Source organism: Ranitomeya variabilis, chromosome 1 (assembly GCF_051348905.1).
Source record: "Ranitomeya variabilis isolate aRanVar5 chromosome 1, aRanVar5.hap1, whole genome shotgun sequence".
In the NCBI taxonomy this organism is placed as follows: domain Eukaryota; kingdom Metazoa; phylum Chordata; class Amphibia; order Anura; family Dendrobatidae; genus Ranitomeya; species Ranitomeya variabilis.
The window spans coordinates 560,389,951-560,407,201 of NC_135232.1; positions in this window are offsets into that span (position 1 = coordinate 560,389,951).

Below are 17,251 nucleotides of genomic sequence, written 5' to 3' on the forward strand. Positions count from 1 at the left end.
TATATAGAGATCAGTACTCTGTATATAGAGGTCAGTACTCTGTATATAGAGATCAGTACTCTGTATATAGAGGTCAGTACACTGTGTATAGAGATCAGTACACTGTATATAGAGATCAGTACTCTGTATATAGAGATCAGTACTCTGTATATAGAGGTCAGTACACTGTGTATAGAGATCAGTACACTGTATATAGAGATCAGTACTCTGTATATAGAGATCAGTACACTGTATATAGAGGTCAGTACTCTGTATATAGAGATCAGTACACTGTGTATAGAGATCAGTACTCTGTATATAGAGGTCAGTACTCTGTATATAGAGATCAGTACTCTGTATATAGAGATCAGTACTCTGTATATAGAGGTCAGTACACTGTGTATAGAGGTCAGTACACTGTATATAGAGATCAGTACACTGTATATAGAGGTCAGTACTCTGTATATAGAGATCAGTACTCTGTATATAGAGATCATTACTCTGTATATAGAGATCAGTACACTGTGTATAGAGATCAGTACTCTGTATATAGAGGTCAGTACTCTGTATATAGAGGTCAGTACTCTGTATATAGAGATCAGTACACTGTGTATAGAGATCAGTACACTGTATATAGAGGTCAGTACACTGTGTATAGAGATCAGTACACTGTATATAGAGGTCAGTACTCTGTATATAGAGGTCAGTACTCTGTATATAGAGATCATTACTCTGTATATAGAGATCAGTACACTGTGTATAGAGATCAGTACTCTGTATATAGAGGTCAGTACTCTGTATATAGAGATCAGTACTCTGTATATAGAGATCAGTACTCTGTATATAGAGATCAGTACTCTGTATATAGAGATCAGTACACTGTATATAGAGGTCAGTACTCTGTATATAGAGGTCAGTACTCTGTATATAGAGATCATTACTCTGTATATAGAGATCAGTACACTGTGTATAGAGATCAGTACTCTGTATATAGAGATCAGTACTCTATATAGAGATCAGTACACTGTATATAGAGATCAGTACACTGTATATAGAGATCAGTACTCTGTATATAGAGATCAGTACTCTGTATATAGAGATCAGTACACTGTATATAGAGATCAGTACTCTGTATATAGAGATCAGTACTCTGTATATAGAGATCAGTACTCTGTATATAGAGGTCAGTACACTGTGTATAGAGATCAGTACACTGTATATAGAGATCAGTACACTATATAGAGATCAGTACTCTGTATATAGAGATCAGTACACTGTATATAGAGATCAGTACACTATATAGAGATCAGTACACTGTGTATAGAGATCAGTACTCTGTATATAGAGGTCAGTACACTGTGTATAGAGATCAGTACACTGTATATAGAGATCAGTACTCTGTATATAGAGATCAGTACACTGTATATAGAGATCAGTACTCTGTATATAGAGATCAGTACACTGTATATAGAGATCAGTACTCTGTATATAGAGATCAGTACTCTGTATATAGAGGTCAGTACACTGTGTATAGAGATCAGTACTCTGTATATAGAGATCAGTACACTGTATATAGAGATCAGTACTCTGTATATAGAGATCAGTACACTGTATATAGAGATCAGTACTCTGTATATAGAGATCAGTACTCTGTATATAGAGGTCAGTACTCTGTATATAGAGATCAGTACTCTGTGTATAGAGATCAGTACACTGTATATAGAGATCAGTACTCTGTATATAGAGATCAGTACTCTGTATATAGAGATCAGTACTCTGTATATAGAGATCAGTACTCTGTATATTGAGGTCAGTACTCTGTGTATAGAGGTCAGTACTCTGTATATAGAGATCAGTACTCTGTATATAGAGGTCAGTACTCTGTATATAGAGATCAGTACTCTGTATATAGAGATCAGTACACTGTATATAGAGGTCAGTACTCTGTATATAGAGATCAGTACACTGTGTATAGAGATCAGTACACTGTATATAGAGATCAGTACTCTGTATATAGAGATCAGTACTCTGTATATAGAGATCAGTACTCTGTATATAGAGGTCAGTACTCTGTGTATAGAGGTCAGTACTCTGTATATAGAGATCAGTACTCTGTATATAGAGATCAGTACACTGTATATAGAGGTCAGTACTCTGTATATAGAGGTCAGTACACTGTGTATAGAGATCAGTACTCTGTATATAGAGGTCAGTACTCTGTATATAGAGATCAGTACACTGTATATAGAGATCAGTACTCTGTATATAGAGATCAGTACTCTGTATATAGAGATCAGTACTCTGTATATAGAGATCAGTACACTGTATATAGAGGTCAGTACTCTGTATATAGAGATCAGTACACTGTGTATAGAGATCAGTACTCTGTATATAGAGGTCAGTACTCTGTATATAGAGATCAGTACACTGTATATAGAGATCAGTACTCTGTATATAGAGATCAGTACTCTGTATATAGAGGTCAGTACTCTGTATATAGAGATCAGTACTCTGTATATAGAGATCAGTACTCTGTATATAGAGATCAGTACTCTGTATATAGAGATCAGTACTCTGTATATAGAGATCAGTACTCTGTATATTGAGGTCAGTACTCTGTGTATAGAGGTCAGTACTCTGTATATAGAGATCAGTACACTGTATATAGAGATCAGTACTCTGTATATAGAGATCAGTACTCTGTATATAGAGATCAGTACTCTGTATATAGAGATCAGTACACTGTATATAGAGGTCAGTACTCTGTATATAGAGATCAGTACACTGTGTATAGAGATCAGTACTCTGTATATAGAGGTCAGTACTCTGTATATAGAGATCAGTACACTGTATATAGAGATCAGTACTCTGTATATAGAGATCAGTACTCTGTATATAGAGGTCAGTACTCTGTATATAGAGATCAGTACTCTGTATATAGAGATCAGTACTCTGTATATAGAGATCAGTACTCTGTATATAGAGGTCAGTACTCTGTATATAGAGATCAGTACACTGTATATAGAGATCAGTACTCTGTATATAGAGATCAGTACACTGTGTATAGAGATCAGTACTCTGTATATAGAGGTCAGTACACTGTGTATAGAGATCAGTACACTGTATATAGAGGTCAGTACTCTGTATATAGAGATCAGTACACTGTGTATAGAGATCAGTACTCTGTATATAGAGATCAGTACTCTGTATATAGAGATCAGTACACTGTGTATAGAGGTCAGTACACTGTATATAGAGCTCAGTACACTGTATATAGAGGTCAGTACACTGTATATAGAGGTCAGGACACTGTGTATAGAGGTCAGTACTCTGTATATAGAGGTCAGTACACTGTGTATAGAGATCAGTACTCTGTATATAGAGATCAGTACACTGTGTATAGAGATCAGTACTCTGTATATAGAGATCAGTACTCTGTATATAGAGATCAGTACACTGTGTATAGAGATCAGTACTCTGTATATAGAGATCAGTACACTGTATATAGAGGTCAGTACACTGTATATAGAGGTCAGTACACTGTATATAGAGGTCAGGACACTGTGTATAGAGGTCAGTACTCTGTATATAGAGGTCAGTACACTGTGTATAGAGATCAGTACTCTGTATATAGAGATCAGTACACTGTGTATAGAGATCAGTACTCTGTATATAGAGATCAGTACTCTGTATATAGAGATCAGTACTCTGTATATAGAGGTCAGTACATTGTATATAGAGATCAGTACACTGTATATAGAGATCAGTACTCTGTATATAGAGATCAGTACACTGTATACAGAGGTCAGTACTCTGTATATAGAGATCAGTACTCTGTGTATAGAGGTCAGTACTCTGTATATAGAGGTCAGTACACTGTATATAGAGATCAGTACTCTGTATATAGAGGTCAGTACTCTGTATATAGAGATCAGTACTCTGTATATAGAGATCAGTACACTGTATATAGAGATCAGTACTCTGTATATAGAGATCAGTACACTGTATATAGAGGTCAGTACTCTGTATATAGAGGTCAGTACTCTGTATATAGAGATCAGTACACTGTGTATAGAGATCAGTACTCTGTATATAGAGATCAGTACTCTGTATATAGAGGTCAGTACTCTGTATATAGAGATCAGTACTCTGTATATAGAGGTCAGTACACTGTGTATAGAGATCAGTACACTGTATATAGAGATCAGTACTCTGTATATAGAGATCAGTACTCTGTATATAGAGGTCAGTACACTGTGTATAGAGATCAGTACACTGTATATAGAGATCAGTACTCTGTGTATAGAGATCAGTACTCTGTATATAGAGGTCAGTACTCTGTATATAGAGATCAGTACTCTGTATATAGAGGTCAGTACTCTGTATATAGAGATCAGTACTCTGTATATAGAGATCAGTACTCTGTATATAGAGGTCAGTACACTGTGTATAGAGATCAGTACTCTGTATATAGAGATCAGTACTCTGTATATAGAGGTCAGTACACTGTGTATAGAGGTCAGTACACTGTGTATAGAGATCAGTACACTGTGTATAGAGATCAGTACTCTGTATATAGAGATCAGTACTCTGTATATAGAGGTCAGTACTCTGTATATAGAGATCAGTACTCTGTATATAGAGGTCAGTACACTGTGTATAGAGATCAGTACACTGTATATAGAGATCAGTACTCTGTATATAGAGATCAGTACTCTGTATATAGAGGTCAGTACACTGTGTATAGAGATCAGTACACTGTATATAGAGATCAGTACTCTGTGTATAGAGATCAGTACTCTGTATATAGAGGTCAGTACTCTGTATATAGAGATCAGTACTCTGTATATAGAGGTCAGTACTCTGTATATAGAGATCAGTACTCTGTATATAGAGATCAGTACTCTGTATATAGAGGTCAGTACTCTGTATATAGAGATCAGTACTCTGTATATAGAGATCAGTACTCTGTATATAGAGGTCAGTACACTGTGTATAGAGGTCAGTACACTGTGTATAGAGATCAGTACACTGTATATAGACATCAGTACTCTGTATATAGAGGTCAGTACTCTGTATATAGAGATCAGTACTCTGTATATAGAGATCAGTACTCTGTATATAGAGGTCAGTACACTGTGTATAGAGATCAGTACACTGTATATAGAGATCAGTACACTGTATATAGAGGTCAGTACTCTGTATATAGAGATCAGTACTCTGTATATAGAGATCATTACTCTGTATATAGAGATCAGTACACTGTGTATAGAGATCAGTACTCTGTATATAGAGGTCAGTACTCTGTATATAGAGGTCAGTACTCTGTATATAGAGATCAGTACACTGTGTATAGAGATCAGTACACTGTATATAGAGGTCAGTACACTGTGTATAGAGATCAGTACACTGTATATAGAGGTCAGTACTCTGTATATAGAGGTCAGTACTCTGTATATAGAGATCATTACTCTGTATATAGAGATCAGTACACTGTGTATAGAGATCAGTACTCTGTATATAGAGGTCAGTACTCTGTATATAGAGATCAGTACTCTGTATATAGAGATCAGTACTCTGTATATAGAGATCAGTACTCTGTATATAGAGATCAGTACACTGTGTATAGAGATCAGTACTCTGTATATAGAGATCAGTACTCTATATAGAGATCAGTACACTGTATATAGAGATCAGTACACTGTATATAGAGATCAGTACTCTGTATATAGAGATCAGTACTCTGTGTATAGAGATCAGTACACTGTATATAGAGATCAGTACACTGTATATAGAGATCAGTACTCTGTATATAGAGATCAGTACACTGTATATAGAGATCAGTACACTGTATATAGAGATCAGTACTCTGTGTATAGAGATCAGTACACTGTATATAGAGGTCAGTACTCTGTATATAGAGATCAGTACTCTGTATATAGAGATCAGTACTCTGTATATAGAGATCAGTACTCTGTATATAGAGATCAGTACACTGTATATAGAGGTCAGTACTCTGTATATAGAGGTCAGTACTCTGTATATAGAGATCATTACTCTGTATATAGAGATCAGTACACTGTGTATAGAGATCAGTACTCTGTATATAGAGATCAGTACTCTATATAGAGATCAGTACACTGTATATAGAGATCAGTACACTGTATATAGAGATCAGTACTCTGTATATAGAGATCAGTACTCTGTGTATAGAGATCAGTACACTGTATATAGAGATCAGTACACTGTATATAGAGATCAGTACTCTGTATATAGAGATCAGTACACTGTATATAGAGATCAGTACACTGTATATAGAGATCAGTACTCTGTGTATAGAGATCAGTACACTGTATATAGAGGTCAGTACTCTGTATATAGAGGTCAGTACTCTGTATATAGAGATCATTACTCTGTATATAGAGATCAGTACACTGTGTATAGAGATCAGTACTCTGTATATAGAGATCAGTACTCTATATAGAGATCAGTACACTGTATATAGAGATCAGTACACTGTATATAGAGATCAGTACTCTGTATATAGAGATCAGTACTCTGTGTATAGAGATCAGTACACTGTATATAGAGATCAGTACACTGTATATAGAGATCAGTACTCTGTATATAGAGATCAGTACACTGTGTATAGAGATCAGTACACTGTATATAGAGATCAGTACTCTGTATATAGAGGTCAGTACTCTGTATATAGAGGTCAGTACACTGTGTATAGAGATCAGTACTCTGTATATAGAGGTCAGTACTCTGTATATAGAGATCAGTACACTGTATATAGAGATCAGTACTCTGTATATAGAGATCAGTACTCTGTATATAGAGATCAGTACTCTGTATATAGAGATCAGTACACTGTATATAGAGGTCAGTACTCTGTATATAGAGGTCAGTACACTGTGTATAGAGATCAGTACTCTGTATATAGAGGTCAGTACTCTGTATATAGAGATCAGTACACTGTATATAGAGATCAGTACTCTGTATATAGAGATCAGTACTCTGTATATAGAGATCAGTACTCTGTATATAGAGATCAGTACACTGTATATAGAGGTCAGTACTCTGTATATAGAGATCAGTACACTGTGTATAGAGATCAGTACTCTGTATATAGAGGTCAGTACTCTGTATATAGAGATCAGTACACTGTATATAGAGATCAGTACTCTGTATATAGAGATCAGTACTCTGTATATAGAGATCAGTACTCTGTATATAGAGATCAGTACTCTGTATATAGAGGTCAGTACTCTGTATATAGAGGTCAGTACACTGTGTATAGAGATCAGTACTCTGTATATAGAGGTCAGTACTCTGTATATAGAGATCAGTACACTGTATATAGAGATCAGTACTCTGTATATAGAGATCAGTACTCTGTATATAGAGATCAGTACTCTGTATATAGAGGTCAGTACACTGTATATAGAGATCAGTACACTGTGTATAGAGATCAGTACTCTGTATATAGAGGTCAGTACTCTGTATATAGAGATCAGTACTCTGTATATAGAGATCAGTACTCTGTATATAGAGATCAGTACTCTGTATATAGAGGTCAGTACTCTGTATATAGAGGTCAGTACACTGTGTATAGAGATCAGTACTCTGTATATAGAGGTCAGTACTCTGTATATAGAGATCAGTACACTGTATATAGAGATCAGTACTCTGTATATAGAGATCAGTACTCTGTATATAGAGATCAGTACTCTGTATATAGAGGTCAGTACTCTGTATATAGAGATCAGTACTCTGTATATAGAGGTCAGTACACTGTATATAGAGATCAGTACTCTGTATATAGAGATCAGTACACTGTATATAGAGATCAGTACTCTGTATATAGAGATCAGTACACTGTATATAGAGATCAGTACTCTGTATATAGAGATCAGTACACTGTATATAGAGGTCAGTACACTGTGTATAGAGGTCAGTACACTGTGTATAGAGATCAGTACTCTGTATATAGAGATCAGTACTCTGTATATAGAGGTCAGTACACTGTATATAGAGATCAGTACTCTGTATATAGAGATCAGTACACTGTATATAGAGATCAGTACACTGTATATAGAGGTCAGTACTCTGTATATAGAGGTCAGTACACTGTGTATAGAGGTCAGTACACTGTGTATAGAGATCAGTACTCTGTATATAGAGATCAGTACTCTGTATATAGAGGTCAGTACACTGTGTATAGAGGTCAGTACACTGTGTATAGAGATCAGTACTCTGTATATAGAGGTCAGTACTCTGTATATAGAGGTCAGTACACTGTATATAGAGATCAGTACTCTGTATATAGAGATCAGTACTCTGTATATAGAGATCAGTACTCTGTATATAGAGATCAGTACTCTGTATATAGAGGTCAGTACACTGTATATAGAGATCAGTACTCTGTATATAGAGATCAGTACACTGTATATAGAGGTCAGTACACTGTGTATAGAGGTCAGTACTCTGTGTATAGAGATCAGTACTCTGTATATAGAGATCAGTACTCTGTATATAGAGGTCAGTACACTGTATATAGAGATCAGTACTCTGTATATAGAGATCAGTACTCTGTATATAGAGATCAGTACTCTGTGTATAGAGGTCAGTACACTGTATATAGAGATCAGTACTCTGTATATAGAGGTCAGTACACTGTATATAGAGATCAGTACTCTGTATATAGAGATCAGTACACTGTATATAGAGATCAGTACTCTGTATATAGAGATCAGTACACTGTATATAGAGATCAGTACTCTGTATATAGAGATCAGTACACTGTATATAGAGGTCAGTACTCTGTATATAGAGATCAGTACACTGTATATAGAGATCAGTACTCTGTATATAGAGATCAGTACACTGTATATAGAGATCAGTACTCTGTATATAGAGATCAGTACACTGTATATAGAGGTCAGTACACTGTGTATAGAGGTCAGTACACTGTGTATAGAGATCAGTACTCTGTATATAGAGATCAGTACTCTGTATATAGAGGTCAGTACACTGTATATAGAGATCAGTACTCTGTATATAGAGATCAGTACACTGTATATAGAGATCAGTACACTGTATATAGAGGTCAGTACTCTGTATATAGAGGTCAGTACACTGTGTATAGAGGTCAGTACACTGTGTATAGAGATCAGTACTCTGTATATAGAGATCAGTACTCTGTATATAGAGGTCAGTACACTGTGTATAGAGGTCAGTACACTGTGTATAGAGATCAGTACTCTGTATATAGAGGTCAGTACTCTGTATATAGAGGTCAGTACACTGTATATAGAGATCAGTACTCTGTATATAGAGATCAGTACTCTGTATATAGAGATCAGTACTCTGTATATAGAGGTCAGTACTCTGTATATAGAGATCAGTACTCTGTATATAGAGGTCAGTACACTGTATATAGAGATCAGTACTCTGTATATAGAGATCAGTACACTGTATATAGAGATCAGTACTCTGTATATAGAGATCAGTACACTGTATATAGAGATCAGTACTCTGTATATAGAGATCAGTACACTGTATATAGAGGTCAGTACACTGTGTATAGAGGTCAGTACACTGTGTATAGAGATCAGTACTCTGTATATAGAGATCAGTACTCTGTATATAGAGGTCAGTACACTGTATATAGAGATCAGTACTCTGTATATAGAGATCAGTACACTGTATATAGAGATCAGTACACTGTATATAGAGGTCAGTACTCTGTATATAGAGGTCAGTACACTGTGTATAGAGGTCAGTACACTGTGTATAGAGATCAGTACTCTGTATATAGAGATCAGTACTCTGTATATAGAGGTCAGTACACTGTGTATAGAGGTCAGTACACTGTGTATAGAGATCAGTACTCTGTATATAGAGGTCAGTACTCTGTATATAGAGGTCAGTACACTGTATATAGAGATCAGTACTCTGTATATAGAGATCAGTACTCTGTATATAGAGATCAGTACTCTGTATATAGAGATCAGTACTCTGTATATAGAGGTCAGTACACTGTATATAGAGATCAGTACTCTGTATATAGAGATCAGTACACTGTATATAGAGGTCAGTACACTGTGTATAGAGGTCAGTACTCTGTGTATAGAGATCAGTACTCTGTATATAGAGATCAGTACTCTGTATATAGAGGTCAGTACACTGTATATAGAGATCAGTACTCTGTATATAGAGATCAGTACTCTGTATATAGAGATCAGTACTCTGTGTATAGAGGTCAGTACACTGTATATAGAGATCAGTACACTGTATATAGAGATCAGTACTCTGTATATAGAGATCAGTACACTGTATATAGAGATCAGTACTCTGTATATAGAGATCAGTACACTGTATATAGAGATCAGTACTCTGTATATAGAGATCAGTACACTGTATATAGAGATCAGTACTCTGTATATAGAGATCAGTACACTGTATATAGAGGTCAGTACTCTGTATATAGAGATCAGTACACTGTATATAGAGATCAGTACTCTGTATATAGAGATCAGTACACTGTATATAGAGATCAGTACTCTGTATATAGAGATCAGTACACTGTATATAGAGGTCAGTACACTGTGTATAGAGGTCAGTACACTGTGTATAGAGATCAGTACTCTGTATATAGAGATCAGTACTCTGTATATAGAGGTCAGTACACTGTATATAGAGATCAGTACTCTGTATATAGAGATCAGTACACTGTATATAGAGATCAGTACACTGTATATAGAGGTCAGTACTCTGTATATAGAGGTCAGTACACTGTGTATAGAGGTCAGTACACTGTGTATAGAGATCAGTACTCTGTATATAGAGATCAGTACTCTGTATATAGAGGTCAGTACACTGTGTATAGAGGTCAGTACACTGTGTATAGAGATCAGTACTCTGTATATAGAGGTCAGTACTCTGTATATAGAGGTCAGTACACTGTATATAGAGATCAGTACTCTGTATATAGAGATCAGTACTCTGTATATAGAGATCAGTACTCTGTATATAGAGATCAGTACTCTGTATATAGAGGTCAGTACTCTGTATATAGAGATCAGTACACTGTATATAGAGATCAGTACTCTGTATATAGAGATCAGTACACTGTATATAGAGGTCAGTACACTGTGTATAGAGGTCAGTACTCTGTGTATAGAGATCAGTACTCTGTATATAGAGATCAGTACTCTGTATATAGAGATCAGTACTCTGTATATAGAGATCAGTACTCTGTGTATAGAGGTCAGTACACTGTATATAGAGATCAGTACTCTGTATATAGAGGTCAGTACACTGTATATAGAGATCAGTACTCTGTATATAGAGATCAGTACACTGTATATAGAGATCAGTACTCTGTATATAGAGATCAGTACACTGTATATAGAGATCAGTACTCTGTATATAGAGATCAGTACACTGTATATAGAGGTCAGTACTCTGTATATAGAGATCAGTACACTGTATATAGAGATCAGTACTCTGTATATAGAGATCAGTACACTGTATATAGAGATCAGTACTCTGTATATAGAGATCAGTACACTGTATATAGAGGTCAGTACACTGTGTATAGAGGTCAGTACACTGTGTATAGAGATCAGTACTCTGTATATAGAGATCAGTACTCTGTATATAGAGGTCAGTACACTGTATATAGAGATCAGTACTCTGTATATAGAGATCAGTACACTGTATATAGAGATCAGTACACTGTATATAGAGGTCAGTACTCTGTATATAGAGGTCAGTACACTGTGTATAGAGGTCAGTACACTGTGTATAGAGATCAGTACTCTGTATATAGAGATCAGTACTCTGTATATAGAGGTCAGTACACTGTGTATAGAGGTCAGTACACTGTGTATAGAGATCAGTACTCTGTATATAGAGGTCAGTACTCTGTATATAGAGGTCAGTACACTGTATATAGAGATCAGTACTCTGTATATAGAGATCAGTACTCTGTATATAGAGATCAGTACTCTGTATATAGAGATCAGTACTCTGTATATAGAGGTCAGTACACTGTATATAGAGATCAGTACTCTGTATATAGAGATCAGTACACTGTATATAGAGGTCAGTACACTGTATATAGAGATCAGTACTCTGTATATAGAGGTCAGTACACTGTATATAGAGATCAGTACTCTGTATATAGAGATCAGTACACTATATAGAGATCAGTACACTGTATATAGAGATCAGTACTCTGTATATAGAGATCAGTACACTGTGTATAGAGATCAGTACACTGTGTATAGAGATCAGTACTCTGTATATAGAGATCAGTACACTGTATATAGAGGTCAGTACACTGTGTATAGAGGTCAGTACTCTGTATATAGAGGTCAGTACTCTGTATATAGAGATCAGTACTCTGTATATAGAGATCAGTACTCTGTATATAGAGATCAGTACTCTGTATATAGAGGTCAGTACACTGTGTATAGAGATCAGTACACTGTATATAGAGATCAGTACTCTGTATATAGAGATCAGTACACTGTATATAGAGATCAGTACACTGTATATAGAGATCAGTACTCTGTATATAGAGATCAGTACTCTGTATATAGAGATCAGTACACTGTATATAGAGATCAGTACTCTGTATATAGAGATCAGTACACTGTATATAGAGATCAGTACTCTGTATATAGAGATCAGTACTCTGTATATAGAGATCAGTACTCTGTATATAGAGATGAGTACTCTGTATATAGAGATCAGTACACTGTATATAGAGATCAGTACTCTGTATATAGAGGTCAGTACACTGTGTATAGAGATCAGTACACTGTATATAGAGGTCAGTACTCTGTATATAGAGATCAGTACACTGTGTATAGAGATCAGTACTCTGTATATAGAGATCAGTACTCTGTATATAGAGATCAGTACACTGTGTATAGAGGTCAGTACACTGTATATAGAGCTCAGTACACTGTATATAGAGGTCAGTACACTGTGTATAGAGGTCAGTACTCTGTATATAGAGGTCAGTACTCTGTATATAGAGATCAGTACTCTGTATATAGAGATCAGTACTCTGTATATAGAGATCAGTACTCTGTATATAGAGGTCAGTACACTGTGTATAGAGATCAGTACACTGTATATAGAGATCAGTACTCTGTATATAGAGATCAGTACACTGTATATAGAGATCAGTACACTGTATATAGAGATCAGTACTCTGTATATAGAGATCAGTACTCTGTATATAGAGATCAGTACACTGTATATAGAGATCAGTACTCTGTATATAGAGATCAGTACACTGTATATAGAGATCAGTACTCTGTATATAGAGATCAGTACTCTGTATATAGAGATCAGTACTCTGTATATAGAGATGAGTACTCTGTATATAGAGATCAGTACACTGTATATAGAGATCAGTACTCTGTATATAGAGGTCAGTACACTGTGTATAGAGATCAGTACACTGTATATAGAGGTCAGTACTCTGTATATAGAGATCAGTACACTGTGTATAGAGATCAGTACTCTGTATATAGAGATCAGTACTCTGTATATAGAGATCAGTACACTGTGTATAGAGGTCAGTACACTGTATATAGAGCTCAGTACACTGTATATAGAGGTCAGTACACTGTATATAGAGGTCAGGACACTGTGTATAGAGGTCAGTACTCTGTATATAGAGGTCAGTACACTGTGTATAGAGATCAGTACTCTGTATATAGAGATCAGTACACTCTGTATAGAGATCAGTACTCTGTATATAGAGATCAGTACTCTGTATATAGAGATCAGTACACTGTGTATAGAGATCAGTACTCTGTATATAGAGATCAGTACACTGTATATAGAGGTCAGTACACTGTATATAGAGGTCAGTACACTGTATATAGAGGTCAGGACACTGTGTATAGAGATCAGTACTCTGTATATAGAGATCAGTACTCTGTATATAGAGATCAGTACTCTGTATATAGAGGTCAGTACATTGTATATAGAGATCAGTACACTGTATATAGAGATCAGTACTCTGTATATAGAGATCAGTACACTGTATATAGAGGTCAGTACTCTGTATATAGAGATCAGTACTCTGTGTATAGAGGTCAGTACTCTGTATATAGAGGTCAGTACTCTGTATATAGAGATCAGTACTCTGTATATAGAGGTCAGTACTCTGTATATAGAGATCAGTACTCTGTATATAGAGGTCAGTACACTGTGTATAGAGATCAGTACACTGTATATAGAGATCAGTACTCTGTATATAGAGATCAGTACTCTGTATATAGAGGTCAGTACACTGTGTATAGAGATCAGTACACTGTATATAGAGATCAGTACTCTGTATATAGAGATCAGTACACTGTATATACAGGTCAGTACTCTGTATATAGAGATCAGTACACTGTGTATAGAGATCAGTACTCTGTATATAGAGGTCAGTACTCTGTATATAGAGATCAGTACTCTGTATATAGAGATCAGTACTCTGTATATAGAGGTCAGTACACTGTGTATAGAGGTCAGTACACTGTGTATAGAGATCAGTACACTGTATATAGACATCAGTACTCTGTATATAGAGGTCAGTACTCTGTATATAGAGATCAGTACTCTGTATATAGAGATCAGTACTCTGTATATAGAGGTCAGTACACTGTGTATAGAGATCAGTACACTGTATATAGAGATCAGTACACTGTATATAGAGGTCAGTACTCTGTATATAGAGATCAGTACTCTGTATATAGAGATCATTACTCTGTATATAGAGGTCAGTACTCTGTATATAGAGGTCAGTACTCTGTATATAGAGATCAGTACACTGTGTATAGAGATCAGTACACTGTATATAGAGGTCAGTACACTGTGTATAGAGATCAGTACACTGTATATAGAGGTCAGTACTCTGTATATAGAGGTCAGTACTCTGTATATAGAGATCATTACTCTGTATATAGAGATCAGTACACTGTTTATAGAGATCAGTACTCTGTATATAGAGGTCAGTACTCTGTATATAGAGATCAGTACTCTGTATATAGAGATCAGTACTCTGTATATAGAGATCAGTACTCTGTATATAGAGATCAGTACACTGTATATAGAGGTCAGTACTCTGTATATAGAGGTCAGTACTCTGTATATAGAGATCATTACTCTGTATATAGAGATCAGTACACTGTGTATAGAGATCAGTACTCTGTATATAGAGATCAGTACTCTATATAGAGATCAGTACACTGTATATAGAGATCAGTACACTGTATATAGAGATCAGTACTCTGTATATAGAGATCAGTACTCTGTATATAGAGGTCAGTACACTGTGTATAGAGATCAGTACACTGTATATAGAGATCAGTACTCTGTATATAGAGATCAGTACTCTGTATATAGAGATCAGTACTCTGTATATAGAGATCAGTACTCTGTATATAGAGGTCAGTACACTGTGTATAGAGATCAGTACACTGTATATAGAGATCAGTACACTATATAGAGATCAGTACTCTGTATATAGAGATCAGTACACTGTATATAGAGATCAGTACACTATATAGAGATCAGTACACTGTGTATAGAGATCAGTACTCTGTATATAGAGGTCAGTACTCTGTATATAGAGGTCAGTACACTGTGTATAGAGATCAGTACACTGTATATAGAGATCAGTACTCTGTATATAGAGATCAGTACACTGTATATAGAGATCAGTACTCTGTATATAGAGATCAGTACACTGTATATAGAGATCAGTACTCTGTATATAGAGATCAGTACTCTGTATATAGAGGTCAGTACACTGTGTATAGAGATCAGTACTCTGTATATAGAGATCAGTACACTGTATATAGAGATCAGTACTCTGTATATAGAGATCAGTACACTGTATATAGAGATCAGTACTCTGTATATAGAGATCAGTACTCTGTATATAGAGATCAGTACTCTGTATATTGAGGTCAGTACTCTGTGTATAGAGGTCAGTACTCTGTATATAGAGATCAGTACTCTGTATATAGAGGTCAGTACTCTGTATATAGAGATCAGTACTCTGTATATAGAGATCAGTACACTGTATATAGAGGTCAGTACTCTGTATATAGAGATCAGTACACTGTGTATAGAGATCAGTACACTGTATATAGAGATCAGTACTCTGTATATAGAGATCAGTACTCTGTATATAGAGGTCAGTACTCTGTATATAGAGATCAGTACACTGTATATAGAGGTCAGTACTCTGTATATAGAGATCAGTACTCTGTATATAGAGATCAGTACTCTGTATATAGAGGTCAGTACTCTGTGTATAGAGGTCAGTACTCTGTATATAGAGATCAGTACTCTGTATATAGAGGTCAGTACTCTGTATATAGAGATCAGTACTCTGTATATAGAGATCAGTACACTGTATATAGAGGTCAGTACTCTGTATATAGAGATCAGTACACTGTGTATAGAGATCAGTACACTGTATATAGAGATCAGTACTCTGTATATAGAGGTCAGTACTCTGTATATAGAGGTCAGTACACTGTGTATAGAGATCAGTACTCTGTATATAGAGGTCAGTACTCTGTATATAGAGATCAGTACACTGTATATAGAGATCAGTACTCTGTATATAGAGATCAGTACTCTGTATATAGAGATCAGTACTCTGTATATAGAGATCAGTACACTGTATATAGAGGTCAGTACTCTGTATATAGAGGTCAGTACACTGTGTATAGAGATCAGTACTCTGTATATAGAGGTCAGTACTCTGTATATAGAGATCAGTACACTGTATATAGAGATCAGTACTCTGTATATAGAGATCAGTACTCTGTATATAGAGATCAGTACTCTGTATATAGAGATCAGTACACTGTATATAGAGGTCAGTACTCTGTATATAGAGATCAGTACACTGTGTATAGAGATCAGTACTCTGTATATAGAGGTCAGTACTCTGTATATAGAGATCAGTACACTGTATATAGAGATCAGTACTCTGTATATAGAGATCAGTACTCTGTATATAGAGATCAGTACTCTGTATATAGAGATCAGTACTCTGTATATAGAGGTCAGTACTCTGTATATAGAGGTCAGTACACTGTGTATAGAGATCAGTACTCTGTATATAGAGGTCAGTACTCTGTATATAGAGATCAGTACACTGTATATAGAGATCAGTACTCTGTATATAGAGATCAGTACTCTGTATATAGAGATCAGTACTCTGTATATAGAG